A 24,810-nucleotide genomic window follows, 5' to 3' on the forward strand; every position below is an offset into this window, starting at 1 on the left:
ACTGCCAAAAACAGCTATAAAACGACCTGCAGCCACGCATCAGAAAGATTACAGGTATAGCCATTTAAACCCTCCTGTAAATATTCCTCTCACCATTAATCTGTGCTTGGATGGCATCACTTATCCTGGCCAAAGAAGGCAGCACAAGTCATGCATGGAAGCTGTGTCAAAATTCGGCACCATGATAAAACTCAGTATTTCCCCAGGACAGGGACAGAAAGGCTAACCTAACAAAAATACAGCTTAGTATCTCCTAATGGTGCTACTATGCGAGTAAAAATATATGCTACATAAATGGGTAAAATGGCTTATTTCAACCACCAAAATATCGAAACAGTGAAAAAATGTGAATTTGGAAAAATTGGCAAGTTGACAATTCTTAGCTCCATGAGCATTTTAATGCCTCAGGGTATTGATATTGAAAGATGTTTGCTGTTTGTTTCCGAGGCAGTTCCTGTTTTATCGTTTAGCTTTGCTTCCAAATGAGTGAAGCATGCATTAAAAATCAGAATTTGGAATAATTGGCACAATGTCCATTCTTAGGCACACAGGCTAGAATGACAGCTTTGGCCTGTTCATTAAATGTTCTAATTGATTGCTTGGCAGGCAGGCCAAATCTTGTGGGATCAGCGGCCCTCCAGTCTCTGCCCCCTCAGGTTTCACAATTCCATAGCCATTGTAATTTTGGAAGAGCATCCCAGCCTGCTAAAACAGCTGGCTTCTAAAGGTTTCATCCCTCCCCTGTTCCGCCCCATCCAATGCTAGTTGATGATGATGATGATGTTGTCATCTTCTTTGCCCACATTTGAAATTAATTCAACTTATCGTTATCGACCACACACAAATAAATGGGCATATTTCGAACAATGAGGACTTTTGCCAAAGAGTACAGGATATCAGTGCTTATTCAAAACACTTTCCGCTATCGGCTTGTCTTAAATAAGCATTGGTGCTGACTTGGTGTTTTATTTACATTAACGTGAACATCTATTTCTCACATATATAGCTTCAGATGCGTACATTGTACAAGACATCCTTATCATTTGCAGTCCAATTGCTGTGCGTGTTTTTCAGTGTGCAATTGAATCTTTTCAAAATTCTTCTGGTGTTTTAAAATGAGCAATTATTTAGTTTTGAATTGCTGTGATCTCAGTGACTATATTTCTATACTAATACTGTTAAAATGGGATTTGTTTTGAAAAGCAGTTTATAAACAGGATAAGTTAAAGGTAAGGCCCTTTGCTCAGTCCACACCTATCCTATACTTTTCACATAGAATAATGCAGTTTGAATACACATTGGTTTTGTGGCTACTGTTAAAACCGGTTAACCCTAACGTGCTTTCTGAAAGTTTCAATATGAAATGTTCTGTTTATTTGCAAGTATTCTTGAAAAGAAAAGGCTGTCAAAGCCAATAGTTGGAAGGTTCCATTTGTGAAATGCATCCCTGTCAAAGTTAATCAGAATGCTCCATTGGTGGCTGCATTTTTATGTGGCTTGGAGTTAGAGCTGTTCAAATTATAGTTTCGTTAGGCAGTTTAGGATAGCCAGGTCAATGCTAATGACTTCAGAGAAGCAGTAGGGAAGCAGTGTCTATACACAAAGAGCCAGTGAGGCAAAGCTTTTTGTAGAACACCATTTTTGGAGGGGATGGGGTGCAGGGCACTGTGTTGCCAGCTGAAAGGAGTAGTGGGCTACTGTCAGTGAAGGGCCTGCTCTCTGATTCAGTAATCTAAAGGTAGTTGTTGCCCTCCCACCCCACTACTGTGATGGGATTTCTTTGGCAAATTATTCAAAGAGCACATCTGGAGGAATCCCTGAAAATTACTTAAATGTTGTGTTTGACCTGTTGCCCGTGCATTGATCTGAGAGGTTCTGTTAGTTAATTCAGGGACCCTAATATCAAGAAAAATATTATCTCTTGCCACACTGTGGATAAAGTGTTTTGTCGTAAGGCTATTACTGACAATAGTTTGTGAGTTGGAGAGTCCTCTTTAGTGTAGTGCTGGGTGATTGTGATCTCTGTCTAGGATCCAGCGACTGAGGTAAAGACTAACTATTGGAATGAGAATGGTGAGTGGCACCGCACTCAAAGAGCACACATATGCTAAACCTGGATATTTACTCTGAGAAATCTGATGTCCTGACTGCAGACTGAGATGGGACAGACCTTGAATCTGGTTTAACCTGCACCCAGGAAATTACACAAGCCTTCCAGGAGTCACAGGCAGATCTGTAACAGAAAATATGTGACGTTTCTCTAGTTCACTGTCAGGACTCGCTCATGTATTCATGGTATTGTTCGACACATCTGCTTCATGATCACCATAGAATGAATAGGTTTCCAAGCAGGCCTGCCACATCATACCAGTATGAAACGAGCAGGTGACGTCTATACTGGCTGCTCTGTGAACTTGTCTGAAGGGAGTTCCACCTGACAGCCACTGCGCATCAGCGAGTTCCCGTGAGTGCTGCTTCTGTAATCTGCCTCTCGACCTTGCCTCTCTGTTACTGTTTGTCACTTGTCTTCCACACGTTTGTGTATCCACTCTGCTGCCGGTGGCTGACCTACACCACCTACGACCTGTATGCCTTCGATTCCACATGATGATACTTAGTATTAGGCCCGTTGACTGTACTCCACCCCTACCTTACTGGTTGAAGGCCCCAGGAGTCCTGGGAGACACTGCTGAATTATTTAAGCTTTGGGTCTCCTAGTGTGCAATCTGCTTCTCCATGGTTGTCTAGGTATATCACCATCTTTACCCATTGTGAACCCCGACCATACCATTTGCGTGCTTGTCTCACCCTATCCCTCTGCTTCCACATTTGGATCAGGAACTAATTCCGGACTTTGGCATTGCATTTTTTAGTCTTTGGAAATGCTATGTTTTGAACTTCTTGACACCTTGCTAGGCACCTGGACTTCTTTACGGGATTAGAACCGCCTTGGAAATTACTTTTTCTGGTGTTGACAGGTCAGCTTCCTTTCGATTAACAGGCTGAGACCTTTCTAATGTGACTACCTATTTTTGCAAGACAGAAGTGATTGCAAAATGCACACCTTATTCTTTTCCTTGAGGGAGAGACTTTAATATAAGTAAGATAGTAATATATAGAGCTGAAGGTGCAGGGGAGAAAACACAATCCTGGCACATGGACTGCACATATCAGAAAAACAAAACAAAGTTCCCAAAGTAAGTGAACTTGTGTCCCCTGTACAATATCGCAAGCCAGCACAAGCCAAACCTTTAAGTACAATTTTGAATATGCAGTTTGAGAAAATATAATGTATTTAGAAATCATGTATATTCCACAACATCATGATAAGACTCTGTGGACTCTACTATTGTTACAAATCAATGCAATTTGATAAAACACCCAACGGCACACCTTCCACCATCCTTTCCCCTCACTCTCTGGCCAGCCTCCCTTGGCCCTCCTCCTACCCCCACCTGTGAGGCTAAGAACCTCGGGTCATCTTTGACTCCACACTTTTCTTCTCCGCCCACAAATCTGATGTCTCTACAGAGTCAAACTTCCTACTGCAGCTCCTCAGAGGTACTCTGCCTTTCCTCTCCTTCCCCCAGAAGCTCATGATCTCCCAAGCTCAGGTTCTCTCTAGGTTGGACTATTGTAACAGCCTCTTTCTAAATCTACCTGCCCCTACTCTTCGCCTTCTTCAACTAATCCAGAACATAACTGCGAGACTTGTCCTTGACCTCAAGCCCTGGGATCGTATCTCCCCAGCTCTGAAATCTCTCCAACGGATGCAAGGATTAAATTCAAAACTCTCTGCATTGTCCACAAGGCTCTCTGGGGCCTGGGTCCAAAATACCTTCAGCTATCCCTCTGCAAATTCCTCCCCTCTCGAGTTCCTAGCTCCTCTACCTCTAACTCCCTCAGGGTCAGTTGTTTTTCAAAGAAATGAGCTGGGGGTAGATCTCTGTCTTTGGCTTGGGCATCCTTCTGGAACATCCTCCCTGTCACTCTAAAACTTGAGGAGAACCATTGCCGGTTCCAGAAGCACCTCAAGACCTCCCTCTTTTCTTCTGCCTTGGCTCCACCTCTCCCCTGCTGATCTGTTCTCTCTTTGCACTGTGCACCTGGCCACCCTCTGTCCTCCGGGCCCAGGTATCTGGTCACCCTACCACCCTCTCGCACTGCCTCCGGGCCACCCCTTGCACTGGTGTCTGTATCTGCCCCACTTTTTATATATTGGTACTATTACTGCGCTCAACCGAGATTTTGGGACACACCCCGTTCTGAATATTGCATTGACATTTTTACATAGAATCAGGGCCCAAATCCCTACCTCATCTTTATAAAGGTCCAATGGGATTGAATCAGGACCTGAAGCTCTTCTGGGAAGTCAATGCCCTCTCCACCTCCTGGATTGTTATACCCCTGAGTTCAGCAATCATATAGATAGAGAGGTTATGAGATTGAGGTGGGACATCCTCCAGACATTTGTATAGAGTAGAAAAATGGTACTGCCAATTCAGCCGGTATGGAACATTGCTGAATTTGATTGCCGTTCAGCTCTTTAGCTACAACCAGTTTCCAGAAAAGAGTATAGTCTACATCCTCTAGTGATTTATTAAGAGCACCCCACTGACCAAATGCCTGCTCTCTTTTCTTACCAGTGATTAAGTTCTTATACTCATCTCATGGTGCGTAACTTGACTTTATCCACCCGATTCATTTCTGACACAAGTCACTAGTCTCTTTTCAACCTTTGCACAGGCATTGTCATACAAATCGGCTTTAGGCAGTAGCTGTGGGTTGTGAAATTTGCAGAATCAAATTAATGCCAAGGAAGCCAAACTCCTCCAATATATAGAGTCTGTTGGCTCTCTACTGTACATAGTACCCAGGTTTTCCAAAATGTAACCATATAACGCTAGTTTTGCTTCATGATCAACTATGCTAGCCCATTTTGACCTATTTGCGTGGGCATGGCCCTCTATAACAATCAGTTGTTTCCCCTTAGGGGCACATAAAACCTCTTTAACCAAGCTTGACCGCAAACGACTGATGATTAAGGAATAATGATCACTCTCTGATCTCACTTGAATCTCAAAATCATAGACGTTGTTGCACCTATTTCCAGTGATCAGAATGTAATCAATATGGGAGGACATACTACTACCTTTAAATGTTAAGTTGGCCAGATGGTCTTAAGGAAAGCACCCATTGCATGCCCTCAAATTAAGGTTATGTAAAAGACACAGTGATTCTAGTGCAAAGCAATGAGTTCCTTTGGGAGGAGTACCGTTTAAATTAGGTATGCCCCAGGCTATATCTTGATCATCCCAAAGGCCCACTATTTCCTTTAGGGGTTCAGTCTGTAGATTCATATCCCCTGCCACCATGATGTAGTTTCTTGCAAAGCTAGGGATATTCCTTGAATTTATCAGATTTTGAGGTCTATAAAGTGTTGGTATTCCATGGTGGCCTGATGATCTGTTGTATAAATTGAAGAGCAAAAAGCCTTCTTCTTCACCAATTCTAATAGACAAACATTGGAGGTCAGGAGAATTTGTCCATATGTTGGTTACCTTCCAATCTAAATTGACATCAATCCAGATCCCCTTGGTCTTCCTCTAAGGCCTTTTACAGCTGGTATGGTGTAAGTGTTGTAACCCTGGAACGTGATTGGTTAAGATGCCCAAGTCTCTTGAAATAATATTACTTGGTGGTCTCGAATAAATGAACACCAATTCGGGTCATACATTTTGCGAGATAATCACGCCACATTCAAGGACACAATTTTGAAAATCTGTGATTTGTCCATGCTATGCCTGCAGTGTTCCAGTCAATGTACACCATCAAGGCCATTACATTCCCTAGTTGTCCCATTTTCTATGATAACTTCAGCTGTTCCCTGGCTTTCTACTCCACTTAGACTCAGTACTTTGTGGTATTTCTTGACACAACAGGTTCGACCCCCCTCGGTTGGCATAGGATTCATAGGACTTAAGGAGAATATTGACATTATCCAGAGGGTAGACGAGAAGGTCAATACCCAGAACATCCTCCACCAGATTCCAAGTGTTTAGGAAAACCTGAATGTAATCGAGTCTAGAGATTGGTTGTTTCTTGCCCCCCTTCTACCTTGGCTAATTCTTCTTCGATGTCTCCTTTCTGCTTATGTTTCCAATCATGACTTCCACTACTTCACCGTTTTCTGCAAGATGTTCAAATCTGTTAGATGTAGGAATCCACACCATATCTTCTACAAACTGGTCTGCTAATTTGGCATTGTTCGATATATCAGTTCCCAAAGGGGGGACCAGCATCATCAGCATTGAGGCAATGGGTTCCATAGAGTCCGCAATAGTTCCTTCTGAGTTGAGCCGCGCTCCCTGGCCATAAACTTCCATGATGTTAGTAACTGGCACCCCTTGTCTATGACCATTACCTTTGACTGTGAATATATCATCCCCCCCCTCCTTCTTGGCTCGGTCGTTGACTAATCACAAAGGGTGCTAGCAAATCTTCCTTGGCTCTTCGAGAATTCATGCTCATCTTAATATTTCCCACTGGTGCCTGGGGTTCATAAGGTAATATTATGTTGTTGTCGCTGCTTATTGCTATACAATTCAAATGGTCAGCGTTTTGAAGCATTGGCCTCTGATTCTGGATCTTGACACCTCCTTTGAACCCACCTTCTGTTGATGATGTCGCTAGATGGCTCTTAATCGGCGCCTATTGCCTCAGTATTTTGTTTGATAGTGCAGCGAGAAGAACGCTCGCTTTGACATCCTTGCAGAGCCTGCCGACGCAGGTTCGAATCCTGGCAGGGCCAAACTCAGCCTTTCACCCATGTGAGGTCGATATATGTGCACCACACACCATGGGTAATGATGAGCAGCGCTCAGATGCCTGAGGGTTCGTTGCGCTATAAAAATGGAATTTATTATTATATTTGAACTACACCCAAGTACAATTATTCGAATAAAATGTCTAAAAACCATGTAAATCACATTAAAATCGCAATAATAAAATTCATCATGCTAAAACACCCTTCTAAAAAGCCTATCCAGCAAGACAACAAAAAGGAAGACAGGAAAGAAAAGAGAAGGAAAGAAAGATATAAAATCAAACTCATAAAGTACAACTAATTGAGGTTGCAAAGCCAAAGATGAGGGGCACGACCTTGTCCAACACCCTACCCCCTTACATTTCCTTGACAAAAAGGTCTATGATTAGCGGTACTTGTCTGTGGGGAGAAGGGCTAGTCCTATGTAGCGGGAGTTTCACAAACAAGGTCTGATCAATTAACATGAACCCTGGGGCGGGCCAAGCAAGATAATTGTGATTTACGGTCGGCCACGTGCATAGAAAAGTTCAAGTAGCCTTGCAATAGTCTTGTGGTAGGGGCACAGCAGTACGGGCATACAGGACACGAGCAGGGCACAACTGACTGGCTTGAGGGGCTGCCTGAGTCTGACTCTGCCCCCCGCTCCGCGCTCTATAGAGAAAGGAGCACAGCCTGCCATTGAGTTAGCCACAGGTGGGACAATCAATATGCAGTTATGATGTTGTCCCCGGGGTTTTCAGACAGAAGAAGTTGTTTTGTTCACCGCCTGAGAATATCACCGTAACTTGGCCTATTCTGATCACAAAAGCAACAAGCATTTCATATGCTTAGAAGGCTGACTCGATAGCCCATATGCTTCACTACATTCTTCTCTGAGATGCAGTTCTCATGCTTATTTTGACATGCCAGCAGACTGTAATGTTCTGTCAAGTTTTGGAATTCAATACAGGAATAGTTTTCACCAACCTGCCGCTGGCACCGGTTCCGCGGCTCGTGTACAGCAATTTGTGCTCATCTCACACATGCACTCGCTCTAAGAACACCATACACTCGGCCAAGCCCAGGACAGCCTCTGAGGCTGTGTTACGTCTTCTTTAATGAGTTTTGAGGTTTGGAATTGAAGTAGACTGAATAATCGGGCGAGGGTAGAAAACAAAAACGCATAGCTATTCTCCCATGCACACAACACCCTAAAGAGCGTTAAACAGCAAATGAGGGCTTTTCCTCATGGGTTTCCCGTAACAAGGAGCAAACTTCAGAAAATACATTTGACACTTTTACGTGTACTGAGACGATGATGACCAGGAGCCCAAGGGATCGCTATGGGAAAACAGAATGGCCATTCTAGGTTCTTAAGGACTGGGAAGAGGAAGAGGATCAGGAGTACAATACTATTGTGAAGCAGAACTCTAGTTTTGTAGCAAACGTGATTGGCCCAAGGTAACTCCCTTTCCCAACGCAGGAGTTTAAACATCAGACAGCTGGGAGGGCATGGAGATCGATTCTCTGAGGAGGAAACTGGCATGCTGGGCAACATCTGGTGGGAGCAGAGGAGGAGAATGTGAGCAAGGTGTCGGAAGCTTACGTCATTACCGACAGGAACCTCAGTGTTCCCTGAGCACAAACAAAGTGCCCAGCAGAGAGGATGCGCCGTCAGGAAGAAGCAGGCACTGGGAAAGCCGCTGCCAGACGCGACAAAGCCCTGAACGTGACTGGAGCCTCCAGTGAAGCTACAGTCGTTCGGGAAACGCTGGTACCTTTCTGAAGTAAGCAAACAGGTATGCAGGTTACCGTAGTGGCACAGAAGGCCCAGACGAGAAAACGGGTAAAGGCAAAGGCCGCAACAAGAGGGTCTGGGACCCTGGGAACCGAGTGCGAGTCTGGGACATGCGCCCATTTGAAATCTGAAACAAATCTGAACATTGCGAGTTTACGACTCGCACCCATATGAAAAAACTAAAACAAAGCCAAACCAAATATTGCGTGTCTGGGACCCGCACCCAAAAGAAGACAGTCCGCGTGGGGACAGTTGCTTGGCAGGAGTGTAAACCAAGCAACTGTGAATGTTACGAGTCTGGGACTCACAACTATAGAGGGACAGTCCATGACAGGACGAAGGGTTGGCAGCAGATTTACCAAGCAGTGTTGAATGTTGCAATTCTGGGACCCAAACCCAAATGAGAAGTTACATGAAAGCATAGGTGCTTGGCAGGAGAGTGAACGAAGCAGTAATATTGCGAGTTGGGGACTCACACCCAGAGGAAATACAGTGAAACAAATCCTACACTTGGCAACAGGAGTGCACCAAGTTAGTGGGATAAATAGGAAAAGCATAAGGAATATATTTTTGTGAACTACCTATTGACATTTGCTTAAGCGACTAGAAGTCTGAGAGGCCTCAAGAAGAGATGAATACTATAAGAAAGATTCTAGGGGAAAGGGTCACAACCCTAACCCTGGGACTCTACAGTTTGGAACATTTCCTTATTTTTGCCACTTTTCACCCAAGAAACTTGGAACTTTTCTCTTTGTTAGATTCACAAAGAAATACTACAAAGAAGGAGTCTAAGGGAAAGAATTACGACCCTGACTTAGAGTTCCTACAGTTTGGGGAATATTTCTTTATTTTCACCCATTTGTGCCCCTGAGATTGGGAACTTCTGTATTGGTTGGAGCTACAGAGAATACTTTACTGTAGGAAGACATCATCCCTGCACAGTGGTTTATGTTATTAGTGTTAGGGACAGAAGTGGGCCTTTTGAGACGTTACGGGTACGTACTTTATAATTTGGGCATTCTGACAAGCTCATTAGTTTTCGAAGAGGCAGGGCACCCCCTCTTAGTTTTAGGACCAGAGAGGCATTTTACCAGCCCTTTGTCATATAATAAAGGTTTTTGCCCAAAAACGTATCACCCTTGTATCTGATCCTTAATTATGCACCCTCACGCTTAGCTTGTTTTTTTCTTACTATGCAAATTGATTGTGACTTTCCTGAAGTTTGAAAGGGCACCCTATCAAGATAGCGGAAGAGGGCGAGGAGCAGTGTAGTGGCTCCTGTACCAATTGTACAGGAGCCACTGATGACTCTTCTGAATTTGGATCCCTTCCTCAGCATGAGCCAGTACTAAAGTAGCCCCTCCCCGTAGGTTGTACAGTATCTTCCTAGTCTCGCCCTCTCCAGCCCATTTAGCCCAATTAATGTGGTTATTTTCAGTGGCTATTATGCCATATGTCTCGTTTGGAGGCGGTTTGTCTGTTTGCACTTTACTTTTTACTGATGCTCAGTTTTGCTCACACCTTCTCTAGGCCTTGTTGAATGTCTCAGTTGCAGGTGCTTGCTTGCACATCCGATGTAGCCCCCGCACCATGAGGCGAGGCTTTACCAGAGTGCGCTGTCACTATCTACCCTTATGTTGTCACACTGTACGCATGGTCCTGCCTTTCTGGACTGCGCTATCGCACTTGAACTGTACCTAGCGACTAGATGCCTCAGGGGTTTTGTGCGCTGCTACAAATGTAAAAATAAATAAATACATATTGTTTTATACCTCTTAAATTGGCCAGGCGGAGAAGATCTACATGCATGAAAAGATACTACCAATTTATGGGGGTCGTTTTTTAATCCCCAGAATAGTAAAACATGCTCGGCTCCACGGTCACGAATGACGCAGCCGGGAACGCCCCCTTTATTAATAGTGCACACAGCGGCGTGCAACGTCACGCCGCTGCATGCGTTCCCTTAAAGGGGACAGCACCACACTCCTCCTTTTTCATGAGGACAAATAAACAATAGCATCACACTGCACAACTCCAAATAACACAATAAACACACCAACACCCTTAACCCAAATAACTAAACTTTCCCAATGAGCTCCTTTATTCACAGCCGCGCCCTTACCCCACTCAGCAGGTGTGTCCATGCCACGATCCTTCATGAGTCCAGTACAAAGTCACTGAAACTAGCAGGTTTCCCTCATCCTGCCCCCAGGGGGTACCTCCTGCTCTCCTCGGGGTTGGGGGCCACATTGTCCGCTGGCGTCCTCACCGCGGATCGAGGGAAGGGCTCGGCACCCCCGTCTTCATCGGGTATGTTCACACAGTCCTTGTCGTCTGGTGCATCAGCCCTGGGCTCACCCAGCTTCTTGAAGAAGCTAACGTTCCGGGTGACTGATGCCCGACCGTCAGACGCAGTCACCATAGACCCCTTGACTGCTACCATGTCCAGCGGCTCAGGTTCGTAGGTCAGTGACATCTTCCCGCAGGGGTGCCTGTTTTTCATCAAGACCACAAGTTGTTGTTGTTGTAGAGCTCTCCTCTCATTCTCTTGTGCGGTTCTCAGTTGCCGCTCCAGCTCCACCTGTTGCATGTCGATGACCGCCGGCTCCTTATCCCCCACCTCAGGTATTAGTCCTCTCGGACATCGCTTGAAGAGAGCTTCGGCAGGGGCTACCCCCGTTGAGGTGTGTGGGGTTGTTCTATATACCCTCAGGAATTGGTATAGCGCCATCTCCAGACTCTGTCCTTGTCCATGCGTGATCCGAAAGACTTTGTTGAGTGTGCACATGATCCTCTCTGCCTCTCCATTGGCACGGGGCCACAGCGGTGTGACCTTCCTGTGGTGCACCCCATAACCTTCCATTAGGGCCGCAAACCGCTCCCCTTGAAATGGGGCCGCATTATCAGAACAGAGGATTGTGGGGAGACCACGGGCCGCGAACACTTTCTCCACCACCACCACCATGTGCTCGAAGGCCACCGACTGGATGAACTCCACCTCCGGGTACCTGGAGTACTCATCCACAATCACCAGGAAGTGGGTCCGCTGCGACGTAGACCCAAAGTCGGCATGGATCACCTCCCAGGGTTTTGTGCCGTGTGGCATAGTCTCTATGGCAGGCTCCCTCTGGGCAGGTGACACTGCCTGGCACCACACGCATGAAGCGACATAGTCATCCACTCGTTTTTCCAGCTCAGGGAACCAGACTTTGAGGCGGAGTCAAGCTTTGGTTTTAGCCGCCCCTTGATGGCCTTGGTGTGTGATTCGGTCACCTCTGAGCAGCAGTCCTTTGTCTGAGAATGACAGCTCTTCTTGCACTCTCCACAGCTGTTCGAGGGCCACCTTCGCTTCCTGTGTGCGCCCAGCCAGCGACTCCAGGACACTCTTCCATGAACCCTGCTGCAGAGCCGCCTTTAGAATACGGAAGCACTCGTCGTTAGCCGCTGCGGCTTCCAGATCCTCTACCGGCAGGGCATTTGGAGTGGCCACTTCGACCACCAGCTGAACATGGTCACTGGCCTCTTCCGCACAGTCATCATCCACTCCGCCCTGGTGTCTCCCCAGATGTTGAGAGAGGCAGTCGGCCACTTTGTTTGCCCCCGGCTGATACACCAACAAGACCCCGTACTCCAACAGGGCAAGCATCCACCTCTCTATCCTCGCCGGTGGCTTGGAGGATGAGCCAGCCAGGATCGGCAAGAGGGGCTTGTGGTCAGTCACCACAGTCATGGGCCTCCCCAGGATGTAAAGCCGGAAATATCTGCACCCCCATAGGACAACGCTTCGCGCTCTATCTGCGAGTATCGCTGTTCAGTGTCAGAGAGGGCCTTGCTGGCATAGGCCACGGGGCGGATGCGGGAGTCCTGCCCCACTTGCGTCAGAACCGCCCCAAGGCCAAACAGGCTGGCGTCTACAACAATCTCAGACTGCAGGGCCGGGTCGAAAAAGGCCATTGTGTCTTCCTCAGTGAGGGCGCTCTTAATGTCCTCGAACGCTGCCTGTTCCAACGGGCCTCACTGCCACACCGTCTCCTCCTTGGTGAAAGCCTGCAGTGGCTCCGACCTGGATGCAAGGTTCCTGATGAACCGGCCACAGTAAGTTACTATCCCCAGAAAGCTTCTCACCTCAGACACATTCTCGGGTGGTTTAGCTTCTTTGATGTCCTGTACCTTCCTGGGGTCTGGCGAAACTCCACCCTCCTTGAACATAAAGCCAAAGAACTTTATGCTCATCCTCAGGAATTCCCATTTCTCACGGTGGAGTGTTAGGCCCAGCGACTGAAGCCTTTTAAACGCCTTTGCCAGTCTCTGCAGATGGTCGACCTCTGATGTGGGCGAACACCAGGATGTCGTCACTGATGTTGAGAACACCCTCTAGGTCCCCCTGATAATGTTTTGGAATACCTCAGCCGCAGAGGATACCCTGAAGCTGAGACGCTTGTATTGATACAGACCTCGGTGAGTCATGAAGGTCGTGATGTACCGTGACTCCGGATGCAGAGGGACTTGATGCTAACCTGCCCTGAGGTCAAGCTTCGGAAAAAAAACGAGCACCCTGCAGCTCAGCGATAATGTCATCAATCATGGGAGTTAGATGACGTTCTCCCTTGATGGCTTTGTTGGGAATCCTCATATCCACACAGATCCTCACCAAATCCGGTTGCTTCTGCTTCCTGGCAATCACAATTGGGGACACCCAGGGTGTCGGACCTTCCACTTCTTCTCTAATGTCCAGGTTCACCAGATAGTCAAGTTCTTTGTCCACCTGATCCCTCAGATGGAACGGCACCCTGCGATGTTTGAGTGCAATTGGCTGCAACGACTCATCAATGTGAAGTCGTACCGGTTCCCCAACCATTCGGCCAATTCCTTGGAAGAGCCCTGAGTACTTGTCCAGGAGCGTTTGTATGTCTTCCACATACACAGAGTATGCAAAGCACACCAGTCCCAGAGCTTCCGCCGCCGCACAGCTCAGTAAGGTGTTGGTACTGACTGGGGTGACAAAGAACCGGGCCTTGATTTCAGAGCTTCCATGCCCCACCCGAGCCACAAATGCACCATCCAGGGGAATAGGATGTGATCCCCCGAATGTGAACATGCGCGCTTTCGGGGTTGACAGTCTAGGGGGCAGGGCATGGCATCATAATGCTGACGGGCCATAACGTTGACCGAGGCCCCCATGTCCACCAGCACCGACACCAGAGAGTCATTTACAGCAACGATGCACGTCGGCTGTCTTCAGCCCTTGGACTGGAGGGCATCAATGCTAGAAACAAATAAGATGTTCTCGTCTTCCTCCTCTTCCTCATCCCCGGGTTGGGCAGTTTCCTCCTCTTGATCTACTTGGGCAACGTTGGGAGGGCGAGATTGCCGGAAGAGCCCAGACCGGACTGGGCCCCTAGGGACCATCACTGGCAGGGCCGCTCTGCACACCCTTGCAAAATGGTCCATCACCCCACACCGTCCACATGGCCTCCCTGCAGCTGGGCATTCCTCGGGGTGGGGCAGGTCGTACTCGCACTTGTGACATGTCTCGCCTGGCTTTCTGCCCTGTCATGGAAGTTCCCAGGCAGTCTTCGGGCACCTCTGCCACCCCGGCCCACCGCACACACTTCTTCTGACTTGGCTGCGTGGGACCCGTCTCCATCCGTGACGCACGTACCTCCGAAATCTCCTGGCAGCGGCCCAGCTCCAGGATGTGGGGAAGGGTGATGCCAGGTTTCCTTAGCACCTGTCTCCTCAGCTTACCTGAGGAGCACCGTTGAATCAGTTGGTTCCTAATCATGTCATTGGCGTTGTCCCAAGCACAGGCCACAGAAAGCCTCCTGAGGCGACCATAAAATGTGTTGAGGGTCTCGTCCTCCTTCTACTTGGTGGAGAGCATTACAAACCTCTCGTAATCCTCATTGGCCAAAGGAAGAAAGTAGTTCTGCAGGGATACTTTCGCTGCCGCATAGGTGGTGTTCGCTGGCTGAAGAGAATCAAAATTCTCATGGACCGCTGGGCCGGCGGCATACAGCAGCGTGGCCAGCTTGCTGTCATCGCTGGTCTCCATAGTGGGCCGAAAGTACATGTCCAGGCGATCAACCCATCTCCTCCACCTGGGCCCCAGGCTAGATGGGGGGCCTGATACATCAAATTCGGGAATGGGTGGTAGTACCGCCAGAGCCCTCATCTGGGCCATTGCTGGAGGTTGTGGTGGTGGGTTAGCTTGTCCTTGTGGAACAGCCTGGGCCCCGTCCTGATTGGCCTGGTCATTCATGGGTTCAAGCGCACAAGCACCCCTTCTTCATGCACAGGGGCCGCAACTCACCCAGCCAGCTTGATCTTCAGCTTCCCCACCAGGATCACTGGCCTCCAGGCCACCCGGATCTTCAAAACCCCCCAAGAACCTTCTTCCAGTGCGCACAGGGACTCACCAGTCTCCAGCCATAGTGTTGGTCAAGTGGCCAGCTGTTGGTGTCCAGTGAATGAGGATTGTCCAAAAATTGAGCCTAGGTCAGGAGACACAGAATAGCAGGCCTCCCTCCCAGAGCTTACACTTCACTCGGTGAAAGTGTCCAAAAATCACAAAAAGATGAGAGAATTTGGCATCTGCATGTAGGGACAGCAGTCAGCTATCAAATGCTCCAAAAATTGTGCCTGGATGGCACTCACAGGCCTCACTGGAGCTCTGAGAAGCTCCCAGTATCAGGGGACAAAATGGCCACCGCGTGGGCTGCCCTTCCCCCTGCGTATGGAACGAGATGATTTTTCCCTCGTTCAGTGAAAAAAATTGCATAAATTAATTCACCGCTGGGACCGGGCATAGCGTGCTCTTCGTCGCCACTGTTACAGGTCGGTGGGAGAGGCCCTGGCACCCAACGTAGCGCTTCGTGAGCCCCGGCCGCCTCCCTCCAGAATGACTCATTCAGAGACAGAGTTCACTGCTCGGGCTCCCCGGTCGCGAAAGACGCGGCCGGGAACGCCTCCTTTATTAATAGTGCACGCAGCGGCGTGCAATGTCACGCCGCCACGTGCGTTCCCGTAAAGGGGACAGCACCACAGTGAGGATAAGCACATATATGCAGTTCCTGCTCAACCTATACCACCTTGTCTAGTCAATCTTTAGACACCATGGAGATAATTTTGGAGTCTCCCGTAATTTGACGGTTGTGACTAGTTACTTGTGCTCCTTCACGTACACGGGTCCCAGCCACCAAATGTTCGTCATTTGCATGGCGGATTGCAAAAAGAGAGGGAAAAGAACGGTGTTGAAATGTGTATGCCGCCTTTTTCCTTCCCCTTTTCCATTCCACCGTGCAAATAGAGTTAATGCTGCCTGCCCATGTACACAGGGCAGGCAGCGTTTAAAAATCATTCCTATGGAAGCCTCCTTCGGTTTGCTGGTGCAAAAGGCTGACGTACTCCATAGGAATCCACAGCATTTGCACTAGTATAAAAATTCATGCTGGTGCAAATGCTGCAGTATTTGTGTGGTGGAGAGGAAGGTAGAGGTTGAAATGTAAGTTACGTTCTGCCCCTGCACCATACAAATGCTGGAAAATGAGGCGTGACATAAGAAACCTGCATAAAAGCCTTATGCAAGGCGTACATGAATTTTTCTTATGTTACGCTAAACTCCAAATAATCTCCCATGTGTTATCTTGGGTGACTTTGTAAGACAATGGCACCTGACTTGTCAGAGGATGGATCCCCACATATTCCCTGTAACAGCGGCAGTTTTACCTTATTAACTCACTCTTGCCATTTCTTCCACACACTGAGACGGGCTGCGTTTGAAAATAATTTCACTTTATTTACTTATTGCCATCCGGTTGGGTCTGGAAATCCTCATCCCCCACCAGGCAAATCTACTACTGAGTGATCCCGGCACATCAGATTAAAAATGTTTTCTTATCAAACTTTAAATCAAGACGCCCACTTTAATAGGACAAGGACGTTAAAGGGCGTGCACCCAGAGAGGCATGAGAGAGACGTAGGCGAAGAGTGAGGGGATCATTGACACAGGCGGTGGGAAGCCCCAATCCTCACAACACCAAACAAGAACGAGAATCAAGGAACCCTCAAGTTTCAAATTTGCATGCAGAAGCTATTTGTGATGCCAATGTTGCAGTGGACCCGAGACCCAAGAGGACTACAGGGCAGGAGCAGAAACCCTGAGTGAAGGTGGTGGCAAACCCACAGAGGGAAACCTGTGGTGGCCCGTTGACCCGACAAACATCGCTGGGACTGCCAACAGCAGAGGATCACAGGGTGTCTGTGAATGCAGTCAGCCACAGGACACCAATGCACCAGATCCTTTTTGTCTAAAGCACTCAGAGGTACACTGATTTGCTGCCAGGTTTTGACATTGTTGGTTGTGTTTGAACTTGATGAAGCGGACCAGTGGTGTCCCTAATAAAAATGGCAGGACACAGGAGTACAAAAAGGTGCAGAGGACTGACACCCACCCACCAGTGTAAAAAAACAGGGGATCTTGGAGCAGCCCTGACCCCTGGTGGACTAGAGAGGAATGTTGGCCTCTTCATCTAGATCAGTGCTGAACATCAGCAGGAGGAATTGGGGACTGCCTCAAACTCAGACCCTGTTGCTGCTGATCTGACAGTGGCAGAATTTCGTTTCCACAGACTCAGATGGGGCTGCTGACACTGGGTAGTGGTGGGATTGTAGCAGCAGGTAGGTGACCTAAGCAGTAAATTATTAGGTTCTGGAGGGGACCGAGCAGTCAGGGCCACTGATGACGAGATCATGTCATAACTTACATCATAACCTGCATGCCAGAGCCTAACCTCCAGCACAAAGGTCTAAATGCCTCCCTGGGGCAGTGGCAGGTTTTGCTGGAAAATATAGTGCTTTACCCGAATCAAGGCTCGGTAGAAAGTTGGTGCTCTGCTCTCCAGTGCAAGAGAAAATACAACCCTAAAACACCTGACAGGCTTACCTTTGGAAAGCAATAGTATTGTGGTTCTACCTTTTTAGTAGAATCTGTGTATCAATGTGTGTTTCCCTTATATGTATGATAAACATTAGATGCTATCAGTATCTTCCACAAACAATTTTAAACTAAACAAACTATAGTCTTCACTTGCAATATAGTGTATTGAATGCTCATAATTAGAAACACATTAATAATGTTCTCACTCTTGGTTACCATTTATGTATATTTATTCTCCTGTAGAGACAATATATGAGCATTATAAATAGAATAGTCCAACATCATACTATTCCTAATAATAGCAATAAAGTAGTTGAGTAGATACTACTCTACTACTCTTCTAGTCATTTCTAAAATGTTAATACTACCTATGACCAATCGACAATGTGTAAGTAGCCATTGTGGCCCAGTAACAATTAAAATTATTTTAACAATTGTGATGCTGTGGATGGGCAAACCAGGGGAGGGTAAGATTATACAGAACAACCCTATTTCGTACAAAGGGTTAAAAACTGCCAAAAACAGCTATAAAACGACCTGCAGCCACGCATCAGAAAGATTACAGGTATAGCCATTTAAACCCTCCTGTAAATATTCCTCTCACCATTAATCTGTGCTTGGATGGCATCACTTATCCTGGCCAAAGAAGGCAGCACAAGTCATGCATGGAAGCTGTGTCAAAATTCGGCACCATGATAAAACTCAGTATTTCCCCAGGACAGGGACAGAAAGGCTAACCTAACAAAAATACAGCTTAGTATCTCCTAATGGTGCTACTATGCGAGTAAAAATATATGCTACATAAATGGGTAAAATGGCTTATTTCAACCACCAAAATATCGAAACAGTGAAAAAATGTGAATTTGGAAAAATTGGCAAGTTGACAATTCTTAGCTCCATGAGCATTTTAATGCCTCAGGGTATTGATATTGAAAGATGTTTGCTGTTTGTTTCCGAGGCAGTTCCTGTTTTATCGTTTAGCTTTGCTTCCAAATGAGTGAAGCATGCATTAAAAATCAGAATTTGGAATAATTGGCACAATGTCCATTCTTAGGCACACAGGCTAGAATGACAGCTTTGGCCTGTTCATTAAATGTTCTAATTGATTGCTTGGCAGGCAGGCCAAATCTTGTGGGATCAGCGGCCCTCCAGTCTCTGCCCCCTCAGGTTTCACAATTCCATAGCCATTGTAATTTTGGAAGAGCATCCCAGCCTGCTAAAACAGCTGGCTTCTAAAGGTTTCATCCCTCCCCTGTTCCGCCCCATCCAATGCTAGTTGATGATGATGATGATGTTGTCATCTTCTTTGCCCACATTTGAAATTAATTCAACTTATCGTTATCGACCACACACAAATAAATGGGCATATTTCGAACAATGAGGACTTTTGCCAAAGAGTACAGGATATCAGTGCTTATTCAAAACACTTTCCGCTATCGGCTTGTCTTAAATAAGCATTGGTGCTGACTTGGTGTTTTATTTACATTAACGTGAACATCTATTTCTCACATATATAGCTTCAGATGCGTACATTGTACAAGACATCCTTATCATTTGCAGTCCAATTGCTGTGCGTGTTTTTCAGTGTGCAATTGAATCTTTTCAAAATTCTTCTGGTGTTTTAAAATGAGCAATTATTTAGTTTTGAATTGCTGTGATCTCAGTGACTATATTTCTATACTAATACTGTTAAAATGGGATTTGTTTTGAAAAGCAGTTTATAAACAGGATAAGTTAAAGGTAAGGCCCTTTGCTCAGTCCACACCTATCCTATACTTTTCACATAGAATAATGCAGTTTGAATACACATTGGTTTTGTGGCTACTGTTAAAACCGGTTAACCCTAACGTGCTTTCTGAAAGTTTCAATATGAAATGTTCTGTTTATTTGCAAGTATTCTTGAAAAGAAAAGGCTGTCAAAGCCAATAGTTGGAAGGTTCCATTTGTGAAATGCATCCCTGTCAAAGTTAATCAGAATGCTCCATTGGTGGCTGCATTTTTATGTGGCTTGGAGTTAGAGCTGTTCAAATTATAGTTTCGTTAGGCAGTTTAGGATAGCCAGGTCAATGCTAATGACTTCAGAGAAGCAGTAGGGAAGCAGTGTCTATACACAAAGAGCCAGTGAGGCAAAGCTTTTTGTAGAACACCATTTTTGGAGGGGATGGGGTGCAGGGCACTGTGTTGCCAGCTGAAAGGAGTAGTGGGCTACTGTCAGTGAAGGGCCTGCTCTCTGATTCAGTAATCTAAAGGTAGTTGTTGCCCTCCCACCCCACTACTGTGATGGGATTTCTTTGGCAAATTATTCAAAGAGCACATCTGGAGGAATCCCTGAAAATTACTTAAATGTTGTGTTTGACCTGTTGCCCGTGCATTGATCTGAGAGGTTCTGTTAGTTAATTCAGGGACCCTAATATCAAGAAAAATATTATCTCTTGCCACACTGTGGATAAAGTGTTTTGTCGTAAGGCTATTACTGACAATAGTTTGTGAGTTGGAGAGTCCTCTTTAGTGTAGTGCTGGGTGATTGTGATCTCTGTCTAGGATCCAGCGACTGAGGTAAAGACTAACTATTGGAATGAGAATGGTGAGTGGCACCGCACTCAAAGAGCACACATATGCTAAACCTGGATATTTACTCTGAGAAATCTGATGTCCTGACTGCAGACTGAGATGGGACAGACCTTGAATCTGGTTTAACCTACACCCAGGAAATTACACAAGCCTTCCAGGAGTCACAGGCAGATCTGTAACAGAAAATATGTGACGTTTCTCTAGTTCACTGTCAGGACTCGCCCATGTATTCATGGTATTGTTCGACACATCTGCTTCATGATCACCATAGAATAACTAGGTTTCCAAGCAGGCCTGCCACATCATACCAGTATGAAACGAGCAGGTGACGTCTATACTGGCTACTCTGTGAACTTGTCTGAAGGGAGTTCCACCTGACAGCCACTGCGCATCAGCGAGTTCCCGTGAGTGCTGCTTCTGTAATCTGCCTCTCGACCTTTCCTCTCTGTTACTGTTTGTCACTTGTCTTCCACACGTTTGTGTATCCACTCTGCTGCCGGTGGCTGACCTACACCACCTACGACCTGTATGCCTTCGATTCCACATGATGATACTTAGTATTAGGCCCGTTGACTGTACTCCACCCCTACCTTACTGGTTGAAGCCCCAGGAGTCCTGGGAGACACTCCTGAATTATTTAAACTTTGGGTCTCCTAGTGTGCAATCTGCTTCTCCCTGCTTGTCTAGGTATATCACCATCTTTTCCCATTGTGCACCCCTACCATACCCTTTGCGTGCCTGTCTCATCCTGTCCCTCTTCTTCCACATTTGGATCAGGAACTAATTCCAGACTTTGGCATTGCATTTTTTATTCTTTGGAAATGCTATGTTTTGAAGTTCTTGACACCTTGCTAGGCACCTGGACTTCTTTACGGGATTAGAACCGCCTTGGAAATTACTTCTTCTGGTGTTGACAGGTCATCTTCCTGTAGATTAACAGGCTGAGACCTTTCTAATGTGACTACCTATTTTTGCAAGACAGAAGTGATTGCAAAATGCACACCTTATTCTTTTCCTTGAGGGAGAGACTTTAATATAAGTAAGATAGTAATATATAGAGCTGAAGGTGCAGGGGAGAAAACACAATCCTGGCACATGGACTGCACATATCAGAAAAACAAAACAAAGTTCCCAAAGTAAGTGAACTTGTGTCCCCCGTACACTATCGCAAGCCAGCACAAGCCAAACCTTTAAGTACAATTTTGAATATGCAGTTTGAGAAAATATAATGTATTTAGAAATCATGTATATTCCACAACATCATGATAAGACTCTGTGGACTCTACTATTGTTACAAATCAATGCAATTTGATAAAACACCCAACGGCACACCTTCCACCATCCTTTCCCCTCACTCTCTGGCCGGCCTCCCTTGGCCCTCCTCCTACCCCCACCTGTGAGGCTAAGAACCTCGGGTCATCTTTGACTCCACACTTTCCTTCTCCGCCCACAACTCTGATGTCTCTACAGAGTCAAACTTCCTACTGCAGCTCCTCAGAGGTACCCTGCCTTTCCTCTCCTTCCCCCAGAAGCTCATGATCTCCAAAGCTCAGGTTCTCTCTAGGTTGGACTATTGTAACAGCCTCTTTCTAAATCTACCTGCCTCTACTCTTCGCCTTCTTCAACTAATCCAGAACAGGACTGCGAGACTTGTCCTTGACCTCAAGCCCTGGGATCGTATCTCCCCAGCTCTGAAATCTCTCCAATGGATGCAAGGATTAAATTTAAAACTCTCTGCATTGTCCACAAGGCTCTCTGGGGCCTGGGTCCAAAATACCTTCAGCTATCCCTCTGCAAATTCCTCCCCTCTCGAGTTCCTAGCTCCTCTACCTCTAACTCCCTCAGGGTCAGTTGTTTTTCAAAGAAATGAGCTGGGGGTTGATCTCTGTCTTTGGCTTGGGCATCCTTCTGGAACATCCTCCCTGCCACTCTAAAACTTGAGGAGAACCATTGCCGGTTCCAGAAGCACCTCAAGACCTTCCTCTTTTCTTCTGCCTTCGCTCCACCTCTCCCCTGCTGATCTGTTCTCTCTTTGCACTGTGCACCTGGCCACCCTCTGTCCTCCGGGCCCAGGTATCTGGTCACCCTACCACCCTCTCGCACTGCCTCCAGGCCACCCCTTGCACTGGTGTCTGTATCTGTACCCATACAGCCCCCCTTTTCTTCCTGCACTTATCAGACCTACCCTGCCCGCTGCCTTAAACCCAGCACTTGCCAATTTCTGGCTGCACTACCACTGTTTGTTGCCTTCATTATTTATTTATTTATTATTATTTATCTGTTTCTTCTTTTCTCTGCACTTTCCACTTTCCCCCTTCCATGCACTTTTCCCCTCCCCCTCTCCCATGCACTTGCGTGTTATCAATGTCACTGGGCCTAGTAAGTTTGTTGTTTTGTTCTCCCGTGAATCCCCCACCCCACCCTTGCCATGTCACGCTCTGAAACACTTGTGTACGAGCGCGATAGAAATAAAATATTAATATCAGTAACGCGTTTTGAGATAATCATCTCTTCTTCAGTGGTGCAATTCTTTAAAGTGTCTAAAAATAATAGAGAATGCTTACAAAATTGCATGATCAAAAGCACAAACGTATCGTAGCATTATATATATACTCAAGTGATGCTGTTAAAAAAGGTACCATAAGCTTGCTAATTCACCTTATAAGTTGCATGGTCCAAAGGGTACCAATTTATGTAAATGTGATCAATTGTCACTCATGTGTACTTCATGGATCTATTGGCACAACATCTAGAGAAAAGAGGGAAGAGAAAAAAATGAGGAAAATAGCAAAGACATACAAATAAACTGGGACCATCAAACCCAATAGCAAGTGGGAATAAGTGGGTATAAGGGGTAAGCTGAAGCCTCCCCTCCATCCTTCCCATCAAGTAGATGGTAAAAAGTAGATAAGCGAAAAATCAGAGCACCTTCCAATGGACTAATTCAATTCGTAGGACCCTTTAGGGACAAACAAAAAAGCAAGACCCCCCATGTACCATATCAGCCAAATGCAAGAATAGGAGTAGCCATTAATAAATCAATTTCGACATTTGCCATATATTGAGTCTCAGCTTAATTCTCCAATCACTACAATATAGGCAATACAAGCCAGGGTCTAGGTAATCCGGTCCAAGGCAAAGATGTTTCTTAAAAAGCCTAAGGACAAAGGGAGGAGTAATAGTGAGGAAATACAGTTCCACAAAATGTGCAGTGAACCTCCAGCAGTAAAGTATGCTGGCCGTACACTTCTTGAACTCCCAATTACATACAGAAGCTCTTGCTCTAAATCATGAGATTGTACAATCAAGGACACACTTCCAGGACCCGTTAATGTATGCTCTGGTTGAGATGGTCCAAAATGGCTGCTATTTAAATGAATGCGCACAATGACTTCCTCACGCCACTCGACGCTGACATTGCTTCTGTCAGTGCTCCAAATATGATCAGTAACCGCTGATGTGTACCTCCATGCTGGGGTTCAGTGAGATTATGAAGAATAAATTGCCCGAATGGCTGTGGTAGCGTGTATTAAGAATACCCAACATACCAATATCTTTTTTTTTTTTTAACCTATTTTTGCACACCATAATATTTTTGGTCCACTTCTTGATGAGGTGTGCTCCCACTCTCCCCAGGCATGCAAGACACCAAACACTATCCTGACCCCAGAGTACATCTTTGTTCATCCTCCCTGCACCCGCTTTCTTCATAAGGCACATTTGAATTGCATTTAATGGCCCTGATTTATGTGACACTTTCTTAACCAGTTTCTTTGCAGCAGGGAGAATTTTCTGTCACTTCTCTCCCACTTCGGGGTTCACCCCAACCCAACTTTATCAGTTGGGGTGTGGTATAGAGATCTGAGGGCAATTCTTGCAGGTGTCTTAGACCCAACATTCACCATGTCCTTCAAAAGGGACCAGTGAGTATTGGCAACAGATACCACTGAGCCTTACCTCAAAGGCTCAATCAAAACATTCACTTGTGATGGATGTAGTTATGTCACACACCAAGAAACAAGGAGGCCACGCAGAGGACGTTGATGGTCCTTCATGAAGATGCAATGCAAGGCCTTCCAGAGGGCAAGGAAGGGCATGACCCAATGTGATTTCTAGGAACGTTGATAGGTACATCCATTGGGACCATCAGACTATCAACGTTCACTGTGTAGATGAGGCCTATGACCATTACTAGACCACTACCAATCGGGGTCCCCCCAGGCCATCATTGCAAAGATTCTGAAGTATGCAGACAAAGAAGCTATCCTCCAGTATTCGAGTTCTGAGGGTAGGTTCAGACATGGTGGCACCCTCTTTCCATTCTCCCAGATAGCGTCAAGGTGGTTCATACTTCTAGGAATGCTATTTGAGAAATGAGATGCAGTATATATATATACAGAGGCTCCACATTTTACACCACAGTAAATCGTATTTCTTCAATGCAATATTTAACGCTAAGAGGTAGCTGGAGTGTCAAAGGGCTCTGCGGCAGTCATGGAAATTGAGACAGGAGATGTATGGTGGGATGCTGGCCACTGAAATTGTTCCCACTTGGGTTCCAGCCAGGCCAGTGTTAGAATTTCGTTCAGCTGGAGCTAGACTGACGTAGGTGCGGAATAACCTAATGCAGAGGAGACTGAACCAGGAACCCCACAATGATTCATGATGCTGAACCGGATGGAGGGGTTCCTGAAAAAA

This window comes from Ambystoma mexicanum, chromosome 7q (genome assembly GCF_040938575.1).
Source record: "Ambystoma mexicanum isolate Mex_15411 chromosome 7q, UKY_AmexF1_1, whole genome shotgun sequence".
Taxonomy (NCBI): domain Eukaryota; kingdom Metazoa; phylum Chordata; class Amphibia; order Caudata; family Ambystomatidae; genus Ambystoma; species Ambystoma mexicanum.